The sequence below is a fragment of the Solanum stenotomum genome, chromosome 10 (genome assembly GCF_019186545.1).
Source record: "Solanum stenotomum isolate F172 chromosome 10, ASM1918654v1, whole genome shotgun sequence".
In the NCBI taxonomy this organism is placed as follows: domain Eukaryota; kingdom Viridiplantae; phylum Streptophyta; class Magnoliopsida; order Solanales; family Solanaceae; genus Solanum; species Solanum stenotomum.
In genome coordinates, this window is record NC_064291.1 from 29,366,478 (window position 1) to 29,379,139 (window position 12,662).

Genomic DNA, 12,662 nt, shown 5'->3' on the forward strand with positions numbered 1-12,662 from the left:
AAAATATCAAAGTTAAAAGTTTGAATTACTAAAATATTCTTAAATTGTTGATATATATTAATAGCCTTAAAATGTTAATGTTTTTACTCAACATGCATTATTCCCTTGGCATTAACGTACATAATCGTAAAGTAAAATGAAAGTTAATGTATCTTAGCAAATTTATTTTTAGTGTAGATTAAGTAATGAAAGATTCGAAGTAAATACGTGCGAAACACGTGTTCATAACTAGTATGAAATTAAATAATATGAAGTTGAAGTTTTATTTAGACATTCAATTTGAATTTCTTAAATTATATTTTTTTTTTCATAAATACGAAAAAAAAACCCACAAATTTTGTTTGTTCATTTGGTTAGATTGGTGAAAATTTGATAGTACTCTTTTGCAGTTTTATTTATTTTCAACTTTCATTTTTCATTGCAAGTGCCTCTCATATTTTTTAGTCCAAGTTGGATATATGTTAGTTTCCCACATCGGAATCCAAACAGCACTTGAACGCACATGTTTTGTCACAAAAGCCAGTCATTTACGCAGGAATAAGCAAGCATACCTTTCTTGGTCTTTTGGCTAAGATATAGTGTAGTATCTGTTTTTATCAGTTTAATATATGATATGTGAACCACACAATATTAAATTAATTTTTTAAGGGAAAGAGTTCATTAAGGTAGCTTACTACTTGCAGGGGCGTATACGGGAGGGGGTCATCGGGTTCACGTCAACCCATGGTCCCCTTCCAAAATCATATATAGTAGTGTTATATTTTTTAAAAATATTTAAATATAGATGCGTGAACCCAGACTCGAAGTATCATATAATGTAATACGATGATGATTGGGTGCACCTCTCTAGGTGAGGTTAGAAATTTGAATCTTTTATCTATCTTGTTTTAGTTTTCTTTCTAAGATTTTGTAACTGGTTTGGATAAATAAAAGTTAATTTTGGACCTATGATTTTAAAATTTTAATGGTTTTCAATAAAAGAATCTAACCGGTCAAATTTATGTCTTAGATCCACCTTTTTGTAATAGTGCGCCCATTATCTATAAATCCTGAATACGCCTCTGACTACCTGGGCTCATGCACGTCGCCCATGTGTTGCACCACTGCACGGGCCTGATGCACCCGACCAATTCTAATACAATTTTTTATGCGTTTTATCAAACCCCTTCATTTCACTAGCTATATATGCCTACAAGGATAGAGTCACTTATGGATACATTTAATCTAATTGAGGTGTGTCATCCAGGAATATGCAACTGGACTCCTCACATTGTTCCAAGAAATCCAACCAAATGCATTTACTGGTTTAATATCTTTCTTGGACACAAATGTCACTGTGTAATGAAGCTTCTCTCCTACTTGGTGTTATCTTGAGTGTACACGGTTGTCATGATTGCTGATTTGATCGCGGTTGGACTCCATATTCTAAATGTACAGCTTTTACCAATGCAGCAACTCCTGAAACATGAGGGCATCAGGACATGGAAGTGCCATAATCGTAACGATGTTGAATGAGGTCTTTCGTGTATCGATATTAAGTGAAGTTGGTCCAACATTTATGTTCACTCCAGGGCCAATAATATCTGGGGAACAATTGCATTTGGCCCTCTTGAGCTAAATGCAGCCACAACAGGAGAAAATGATGTATTTCCGTTTTCAACCCCTTACATTTATCAAGATTGTTCATTTTCCTTAACTCCTGTCTTTTCATTTTTGTACTAAATGTGATAAAGGTAGTGACATCCTACAATTCCTAAACATTTAAAGGCATAACACATAAACATAACTTTTAACTTGACTTCAGCTGACAACTATGCCCTCCAATTTTCAGAGTGCACAAGTACACACTTAATTTTTATAGAATTGAACAACTAGACACACTTGTCCTACGTGTCATAATACACGTAAGATGCCATCTAGGACACAAAATTGCTAAGTAGGAAGAATGTGTCTATTTGTTCAATTTTATACAAATTATACAAATTTAAGTGTCTACTTGGGCACACCCAAAGTTAAAGGTCATAGTTGTCAGCTGAATCTAAGTTAATGGTCATGCTTATGTATTATGCCATATTTAAATATGCCTCTAATGGTAAAATGTTCATATATGTAGAATGCAAGTTATGTTGGGGTTTTGCCAAGATTTTCTTCTTTATTTGAAGTTTATTTTTTTTTCTTAAAGAAAATTCAATGTATTATCATAAATGTTTGAACTTTTTCTGAAAAGAAAATATAATTTTTTTCCATATTTGATTTATTCTTTCCTTAGAGGAAATATTTGAAGATCTATAAATTGAAGGTTTATATTTTCATAGCAGAACACAAGAACATCCGCAATGTAGTCATTAAAGACTTTTGTTTATGGGGAGGTTTTCCCTCAACAATTTTAATATTTTCTTTTTATTAGTTTTTCATATGTAGGCCGATTGGCTAAATCATATAATAATATTTTGATTTTTAGTATAAGATTTTGTCGTCTAATTTATCAACCATGTGATTTGCAATCGTAAGTTTTCGGATGACGCCATAATTACTTTCGAACCCAACAAGTAGTATCAGAGCACATGGTCCAATGATCCAATGGTTGAACAAGAGTGAATATAGGTTCAAGTGGTTTCAAATCAATTTTCATCAAATTTGATGATAATGAAGATTTTTGTGCTACTACATGTGGAGAAAATTTTCAAATATATTTTCAACAATCCAGCTACTCTATCCTTAAAAACAAAATCAACTTTCAACCCTAGCAAACTTTTAATGCTCGAGCTCCACTTTTAACTCATGCATCTTTACTTTTAACGCATGAGCTTTACTTTTAACTCATGCATCTTACTTTTAACGCATGAGCTCCACTTTCAACTCATGCATACTACTTTTAACGCATGAGCTCCACTTTCAACCTTGCTCATAACTTTTCACACAAAGCTTCAATTTTTAACCCATATGAACTTTTAAATCATGATAAACAACAGTGATACATGAAGATTTTGTGAAGAACAAGATTATCAAGCATATGAAGAAGGCGGATCAAGTTTTGTCAAGAAAATTCAGCCAAAATGGGAGATTTGTTAGGGTTTTGCCCAGATTTTCTATCCTTATTTAAAGTTTATTTTTTTCCTTAAAGAAAAGTCAAAGTATTACCATAAATGCTTGAACTTTTCTGAAAGGAAAATATAATTTTCTTCCATATTTGGTTTATTCTTTTCTTAGAGGAAAAATTTAAAGATCTATAAATTGAAGATCCATATTCTCATGGTGGAATACAAGAACATCCACAATGTAGTCATTAAAAACTTTTGTTTATGGGGAGATTTTCCCTCAACAGTTTTAATATTTTCTTTTTATTAATTTTTCATATGTAGGCTGATTGACTAAACCATATAATAATATTTTAATTTTTAGTATAAGTTTTTGTCGTCTGATTTATCAACCATGTGATTTGCAATTGTAAATTTCCACATGACGCCATAATCACTTTCGAACCCAACAAGTTAAACATTTAAATCTCAAGTGCACCTGCCATGGAGCTAGATAGAAAAGAGCAATCATTTGGTTCATATCCACAAATTGTTTTGCTTTTAGTGTGGGTCTTTGATCATTTTCAAATGAAGAGCGTTCGTCACAAGATTTTCACTCGAAATATTAGCAATTGCAACTCAGTTTTGGAGGTATTGACTTCAACTTTTTTCTAGCCGACATATTTTATAGATATTTTCTTCAAAGAGGTATAGATAGAGAGAGAGAAAGAAAGCGCTAGGCATGTTAGTTGAATATATATGAGAAATTTCTCCACTATTTAATATTTTCATTGACACAAAGTTTTGTTTGTTTATGCTTCATGTAAATGAGTTTGTATTTTCATATGAAGCTTCAACTGACGAGCAATGAAACTTCAAGTTATTATCACGTTCAACTAGAACGGGAGCGTCTAGGTCTTTTTCTTTGACATTTCTGTGAATTATATATTTTATATGTTTAATATCTTTATAAAATATTTTATCCCTTATATGTCAACTAATTTTGATTTGATTATATTCATAAACTCTGTTTATTCACCTATATCTTAAAAGTGGAAAACTCTTAAATATAAATTTACATTACCAAATTCCAACAAAAGATGAACAATCTTTTGCCTTTAGCTAAGCACTTCACTAAAAACATTTTTGAACATAAATACAAATATTTACAAAGGATAAACTTAAAAGAAGAGACAAATTTATATCAGACTCACTCACGGTAATAAAAAAATGAGTTATAAAGATCCTTGGGATTTTAATTAAAGAATAAACCATTGATGCATATGACTAAATTATTTGTTGAAAATACTATATAGACGTATGGTATAAGCAACGTTTGCAATATCAGAAATCTTGGGTTTAGAATAACAAATTAAATCTATTTATTATGTAAAGTATACTGTCACGATCCGAGCCTATACCCTGGACGTAGTCAACACTTGAGAACCATTGATGGTCCCCAAGCGAACCCTCATCTTGGCTGACTACAAGCGGAAGACTAACTCAAGCATACACAAACATCAAAACTAAAGAATTATTTAAAAACAACTTATTAAATCTTAATTTTTCTGAAAATCCTGAGTATTAAACATAAAGTTTTAAATAAAATATCTGAAACTGAATGTTGCAAGACTGACCAAGACTGTCTATCTATAAAACCTCTATTGTATAAAGATAGGTGTCGGGACAAGATCCATGAAACAAATAATAAAACTAAAGTCCTCCGAAAGTAAGGAGGCCTCACAAAAAGCTGATAAGCGGATGATATATATGATCTCAATGGATCTCCTGTGTTGATGATCCTAAGTACCTAAAGTTGCACCATGAAAAGATGCAGGTCGAATGACATCAGTACATTCAATGTACGAGTATGTAATAGGGCTGAATAACACAAATAACTGAACTGAAAGACTGAAAGTAACTCAACTGAATATAGTATAAATCATGATGAAAATCATTTAAGCTCTCACTATAGGAATGCAATAATAGTAAATACTGAAGTGAAATGTATATATAAAAATATACTTCAATTTACTTTATTTAGAGTTTCTCTAACCAACAACCATCACTATGAGTCTCGTGATGACACAACGTCTTACCCACGTTGCCAGAGCCGCCATATACCTTGCTAGAGTATAGGACACAACTAAACTACTTGATCCAATGAAAAGCCTTCTTGAAGTAGGTAAGGAGTCACCCATCTAGCATTACGATCCTATCTACGTTGGCAGCATAGGTTATGGAGTTTGAGTTATCTTAACTCTTACCCGAAATTGGTGCTCAATACTACTCCCAAAATATAACTGAATGCTCATGTAAAGGTACTCTCTGGGTTGAGATAATTTCTCAAAAGGCCTCTTTAAGAGGTAACCAAAGTTGTACTGAATCTATCTGAAATACTCTGAAAACTCTTTATACTTCTGAAAACTCTTTATACCTTTCTGAAAATAGTGCTCTCTTTTTAAATGTAAAAATGATACATTCGGAGCCATATAAGTTCCCTTAAAACACTTGAAATAACTTGTATTTAGGTTGTAATCATAAAAACTATATCTGAAATCATATTGTGATTTGATCATTGATGATCTAGGAATTTGTCAATGACCCTTTTTAATGTTTTTCCGTCGGCTAATTCGTCACTACACTGTATCAAATTACTAAAATGGTCATAACTTTTTACTCAAAGCTCGGATTGATGCGAAATTGTTGGCGTTGGAAAGAAGATTCAAATACCTATATTGATAGGTTATGGGCTACGTAACTCTTTATATTCTAAGAGATATGGTCGTTTGAAGTTGAACTAAGTAGAATGTTACATCAAAACTTAATCGGTAAGGAAACTTTTGACTCAACTTTGTGCTAAGGGATTCTAGTGACTTAATTGATATCCAAAATCATCCCCACACTAAATAATTTACCTTTACAGATATGAGCAATTTAAGAATCACCCGATACGACCTTACATATAAATGAAGAATAGTTCGGGTCTTAACTTAGAAATTTTTGGGGTGTTACACTATGTGCCGACATAGGATTGCCTAGATAGACATTAGCTAGTGGATCCACAATAGCTAAAAGTTCAGGGTCTTTACTGTGGCAAGTAGGACAACTCTTTTCGATGTGGGAGACACCAGATTCCATGTTGATAGTTCGCATTGTCTTATATGTCGGTTAAGGCTACTTCCCACAAACAAGCAAAGTTATGATGAACCAATTCAAGAAGTATCGTAAATATGTTTCAAGATGATGTTCACTTACATTGATCATGGTTTATGACTTATGTTTCTAACATTCAAGATTTATGTTTTAGCTTGATCATTGCATAATCATGAAAATGTCCTCTTTAAGCATGTTTTTAAATGTTTTTATGCATGACTATCATAATTGGTATATGATTGTACTAACGCATACTCTTGCCTACATTTTCCCAAATGAAGGGTTCGACAGTCAGGGTTCTAATTTCGTGGCTAGAGGTTGATTTGAGAGATTTCGAGCTTTGGTGAGCCCTCATGCTTCTTATTGTTTTCAGTTTTCTTTCTTATTTTTAGTTTTGGACATGATGTATGGGCTAGGCCCGAATTTTATTCTTATGTACTAGATGAATAATGAGACAAGTGTTTAGACTTCCACTTTACTTTTATAAAAATTTTGGAACTTGAAATGTTGTTCTTTATCTCTTTTCATTCTATGTCGTATGTTATGAATGCTAAGTGGCTTGTATGGGCTTTTCGGGGTCCTATACGCCATGTTACGCCTAGGGGTACCTTGGATCGTGACACTTTCTCTATGAAATTTTTCAACTTAACACATGGCTACCTAGAGCTATGATAGAAATTTTTCAACTTAACAATGGCTACCTAGAGCTATGTTAGAAATCTACCGTCAAATATAATCTTCATTTTTAACTTAGCTTCAACGCTAATCAATATTTTTTTTTACCTTAACCCTTTCTCTCATTGTCTATCACCCTTCGCTCTCTCCCTCTCCTCGATACTACTTTACCCTTCACTTTGATTCTATTTCTACCCCCACTTCCTCTTTGATTCTAGGAATCCCTTTTCCTTTTCCTTAAACAAAATAAGCTGGTTTTCCTACTAAACACAAAGATATATCATGATTTTATTCGTGTTCTTTCCTTTTAAAATCCCAATAACTATTTTAAAAGTAGGATGCAAATCTTTTTATATACTGCGTCATTAATTTTTATTTTGAAAGACAACAAAATTCATTTTTTCAAATAAATCAAAAAATATTTTTGTTTCTTAATATTAGTAGGATAATTATTTTTCTACTATACTATATTAGAAGTGCCAGTGGAAAAGTGGTATCAACATGTTAATTTTCAGTCTTTAAAATTACATTAGAGGTTATTTTAGACATTTGACATTATATGCAACGTGGTATCACCTAAATTGATCAGACAAGTAACTTTTAATTACTTTCATTTCTATGTTTTCATCATCTTTATCATTTCCGCCACCCATTAGGTTGTGCATAATTCCATGTGTACTGCAAGGTGCTTAAATTTTAAACCTCTTTGGATATGATGGAAGTTGTAAGCTATGCTCGGGGGAGCTATTGTCTATCGTTGGCCTCTGTGGTAGAATCAGTCGGGGCACTGCTTTCATATCTTGTTAATCTTTATTATTTTATCAACATTATTATGATTTTGATCTCTATTTTCTTGTTCTTCATATTTTTAATATTTCAAAAAACCTGAATTGAGTTTTGTACTTGATTTTGCAGCTTTGCCGGTTGTCATCATTGAACCATTCAATGTACTGTAGTATCCTGCTATTCCAAGAGGGATTCTATGTAAAACAATTTGACATACATTATGCAAGCAACCAAGAAATTGATCACCCAAGAATCTTGCCGTGTTTATATAAACAAATATTTTTATGGTTACTTCCTCTCGATTTAACTTGTGCTTTGCCAATTTTAGGTTTTATTTGACACTTTTGAAATGACATTTACTTCAAGAATGAAAGGTGCTACCTATACATACAATCCCAATTATGTTGGGCTGTGCTTGCACGGGCATATTACATCTAGTGTTATTATATTAATAGGTTTAAAAGTTAAAATGAAAAAAAAATGGTCAACAATAACTCTATGAATGATATTATAAAGATATTTGGTGATTTGAAGCAGTGTAGTTCTTTTTTACCATTTTATGCGTCGTATCTTAACTTTAAAATGAAGAATTATATTAGCAAAATACTTATCTATCTCCAATTCGAAAAGCATTAAGAAATAATAATATTTCATATTTTATTAAAAAAAGAATTTTATTGTCTTTCAAAATATATAAAAAATAATTAATTACTATGATCTTATATATATGAATGATATTATCAATAAAAAAAAATGAGATTGTTCTATTTTAATTATTGAAATGAAATTAAGTAGAGAAAATTACTTCCAAATCTTTTATTACTGAAAGAGAATTTAAGAGAAGAAACAATAAAATAAATCTTTAAAAGAATATTTTTATTAGGAAAATAATATGGTTAAACAAAAAAGATATAATAAGATTATTAGGGAAAAAATATATTTTCACCCAATCAAGTAAATATGTGGGCATTATTGAGTCAAAATATTGACGACGAGGATATATTTTGACCAATCTATTAACGGAGCATTTTGTTTAATTTCGCATTGTTTATGGAAATTTTTTACTCTTTTTCCTTAAAAGGATTTAACTTTATGCAATGATTGAGGTAATCCGGCCGCCGATGGTGTATTAAGCTTTACTTGTGGAACATATTTCATTTTTATTTAGATTAGTAGTCACAAAAAATATGGAATTAGACCTGACGGGAAATATTATTTAATGTTAATCAATGAATCCATGTAATGTTAGTCAATAACAAATATTATATAATTGGTAGCACTATTGGATTTCAGCCACGGGAGCATTAGATATTGAACTTATTGGTATATTGTAAATATGTATGGGTAAGATTGAATATAAGTATAAAATTTAGGATTTTCGGATATCAGAAAATCCAAAGTACTTGAGGCGATAACAAATACAACACTCTTAATTTTTACAAATAAAATTTAAAGTCCAATTCGTAATACAAAAATTCAAACTAAATATAAAAAAAAGTTGGATTTTCAATTTGCCAAACCTATGCTCACCTCTTATTTAGGATTTTAGAAAGCTTTCTCTGAGCAATTTTTCAACTTAACACATGGCTAGCTAGAGCTATATTAGAAATCTACCATCAAATATCATTTTTATATTTAACTTATCTTTAGTATAGTAACTTATAGACATGAATAAAATATTGAAGATATATCAAGAATTACTATGCACTTTATGAAGACAATATTCGAAAAGGACTAAAAGAGAAACTATGATAAATAAATGAAGTGGATGGAGCGAGTAACCATTCTCTAAAGACTAAAAAGTTTTTTTCTTCTAAATACTCATTACAATTATCTTAAATCAATAACGAGAGGGTAACTGGGAGAATTGGACATTATAAGATGCTACTATTTTCATATTATAACTAAGTTATATATTTAAAGGATCATATATTGTGCAATTGTGATTTGTTTCGAGTAGATGATATTGGATAATATGAGAAATATCTTCAAGAGTTTAAATTTCAATTTCAATTTCAGAATCATCCGATGAAAATTTTAATTGAAAATTTCAAGTAGCTATATAATAGACATGGAGGAAAATGAGATATGTATTTCACATTTCCATTATGTATATTTCTTGCATAAATTTTCCACCTTAACAGTACAAATTGATCCATGTTCACTACAAGAAAAGAGTAAAATTGTGACGGAATATTTGAAACGGAGAAGTCTGTCACAAATTGTCACGGAATTTTGACGGATTTGTGACAGATTAATCTTATAGAAATAAAAAAATTAAAAGAATTTTTTTACCTACTAAAATTCTGAAAGTGACGGATTTGTGACAGATTTATAACAAATATTTAATATAAGTTTTGTGACAGAACATTTCCGTCACAAAATGATAGCAAATAAAAATAAATGAATATATGTCGTCACAAAATCATCAAAAATATTATGACGGATTTACATTCCGTCTCAATTTAATAAAAAGACAATAAATTATAAAATCTTTAACTTAATGAACCATTTTTTCCGCGAAATTTTTTAAAAATATTAGATGACCTTTTAACTTTCCCCCAAAATTTTCGGCACTTTTAGTTTTCACTACAAGAAAAAGCCTTTATTAAGACCAATATTTAAGGACGAGTCTATATTCTTGTCTCTAAAAATATATCTATTGGGACGAGATTATATTTTGGTCCTTATTGGTATATGTTATAATGAAGACATTAAATTCGGTCCCTAAAAAAGTTACTAACTAGTTCTTAATTTATTCTTATTATTAGCTATAGTATTTTTTTCAATATATTTTTTAAAAATATTAAATTTATTATATTCAAAGGGTGATATGGTCAAATTGTCATTTCATTTATTACTTTATGTCTCAATTTATGTGATACCATTTCAAATTTCGAAAGTCAAATAATTTAAATTTGATCGTGAATTTTTTGGCATGAAATCTTTAAATTTTTTGAAATAAATTTTTCATATTTCAAAATTAAGTAAAAATTACTATAAATTAAAATAATTAAAAAATATATTGAAAGATGCCACATAATTTTGGACAAAGGGAGTACCCTTCAAGATTAGTACTAAGTCAATATTTATCAAGTAAAAAATGAACGAAGAAAATAAAAATATTTTTATTATAAATTCTTAATAAACATGTGAAAGAAAAATGTGATAATTATTTCCTTTGTGGCCGACAACTCCACAGTGGACTGCACCTCTTCCTTGACTTCAATCCATCCCCCACGTGTCCACCTGCTTCCCTTTAATTTTTTTATTTTCAACAACAAGAGATTTAGTTTCCAAAGAATAAAGTGTAAATGTAATTGGATGCATATTTTGAGGCTTGAGCGGGAAAGTCTTTCCGCCAATACGAAAAGTTTTTCTTTTATCAAATTTGAGGCGCTAAAAAATTAATTCTAAAAGTAAAACGAAAAAAACTAATTCTCAAAATAGAAGCTTGTCCTAAAAGTTGCCCTAATCTCTTCAAATCACCACTACAATTGAGAATGAATGAAACCCAACTGCCCTAGCTAATCTCAGCGATGTTTTGCCCCTTCAATGGATAGATGTGTATTCTTCTTTGTGCTATTGTTGTCTCCCCTAATCTCAACTACATTCTTCCATTAAATTGGTAAAGGTGTCTTCTTCTTCCTCGTGTTGTTGTTACTCGATCTGATTGAAATAGAATCCATTAAAACTTTGCTCGAGACAAAATTTCAGGTGTGTTCATTCTTCTGATCGAGTTTTTGCTGCACTGTTCGAAATATAATCCAACACAGCTTTGCTTGGGACAATATTTCAGGTGGGTTCATCTTCCAATCGAGTTGTTGTGTTTCTTTCATAAGTTATATGAATAACGTTTTTTCTTGTGTATTCAAGTTACTTGCTCTTCATCTTTTTTAACATTTATTAGGTTAATGATTTCAACTGCAAAAATTATTGGGTGTTGAGATTTTGCGACCATATACATGATACATAAATATACAAGTATATGACTTGTAATTCAATGACTCATCTTCTTGGTTACAAGTAAATATTAGAAACTCCAAGTATAAAAACATAGATGTGAGACACATTTGCTAGTACATAGCAGCCAGCTGCTCTTTTTTAACATTTACATTTAGAACATAGTACATTAATTTCTAAATTAACAGCAACTGTACATATCTTTTATGCTGGCTCTGTTTTTTATTTTCTACACAACTTCATAACGACATAAATTTTGTTTTAAATATTTTTACTATGCTGCAACACTATCGCTGCTAGCTACCCTGTTTTAACGGTTTCTGCCGAGATGTTGTTAATCTAACTTGTCTTTTATTCTAATTTATTCCATTTGCTTATATTATCTACCTAATGTTATTTAGTTGTGGTTCTTCAAAATAGATGTTGGATTCTTGGCTAATGTATCTCAAAGTTTTCTAATTTTTCTTATTTCTTGCTTCTTCTACTGATGTTTCTGGATATCACTTTGTTAATGACTAAACACCTATTTATTTGCTTGTTCCTAAAGAACAATGTAATTATGTATATTCCAAAGAGAAAATCAAATCTTCATCAACTCATGCTTTTAATTTATTAGAAAATAATCTCCTTTACATCAATTCTCATTTCATTCTCTTTTGTTCTATAAACTTTTTCAGGTAGTTTGTGTATGTCTATTAGTTTCTGGAAGATTTCTACATTGGTGTTTCTATCATTGCTTAAGTTAGGTAAGAGGATAATTTACATCTTAAAGCATTTATTTTATGTGACCAAGTAGGATACAAAACTTATTATCACATTTGCTAAAGGTTAGTTTCTTCTTCGTACTAATTAAATCACTAAAAAAGATATTGGTGTCGTACGAGTAGAATGAAGCTTATAAATTGAATACATCTTTGGCATATCTGTTTTTACATGATCACCTTGACATGTAGTATTATTTAAAATAAAATAGTACACTATTTCTAGGTTCTAACTACTATAACTTTTGGTGATTAACTGATTGTTTATGAATTTGAATTCATTATATTTTGCTATCTCTAGGTT

At 30.5% G+C, this 12,662-nt stretch overlaps 1 non-coding gene across 1 annotated transcript; it reads left to right on the plus strand.

Moving 5' to 3' along the window:
* The first annotated feature begins 547 nt into the window (after positions 1-547).
* LOC125843434 (U2 spliceosomal RNA) lies at positions 548-743 on the plus strand. Its single transcript, XR_007444029.1, has one exon. It is a non-coding gene; the product is annotated as a U2 spliceosomal RNA (small nuclear RNA).
* The last annotated feature ends 11,919 nt before the right edge of the window (positions 744-12,662 follow it).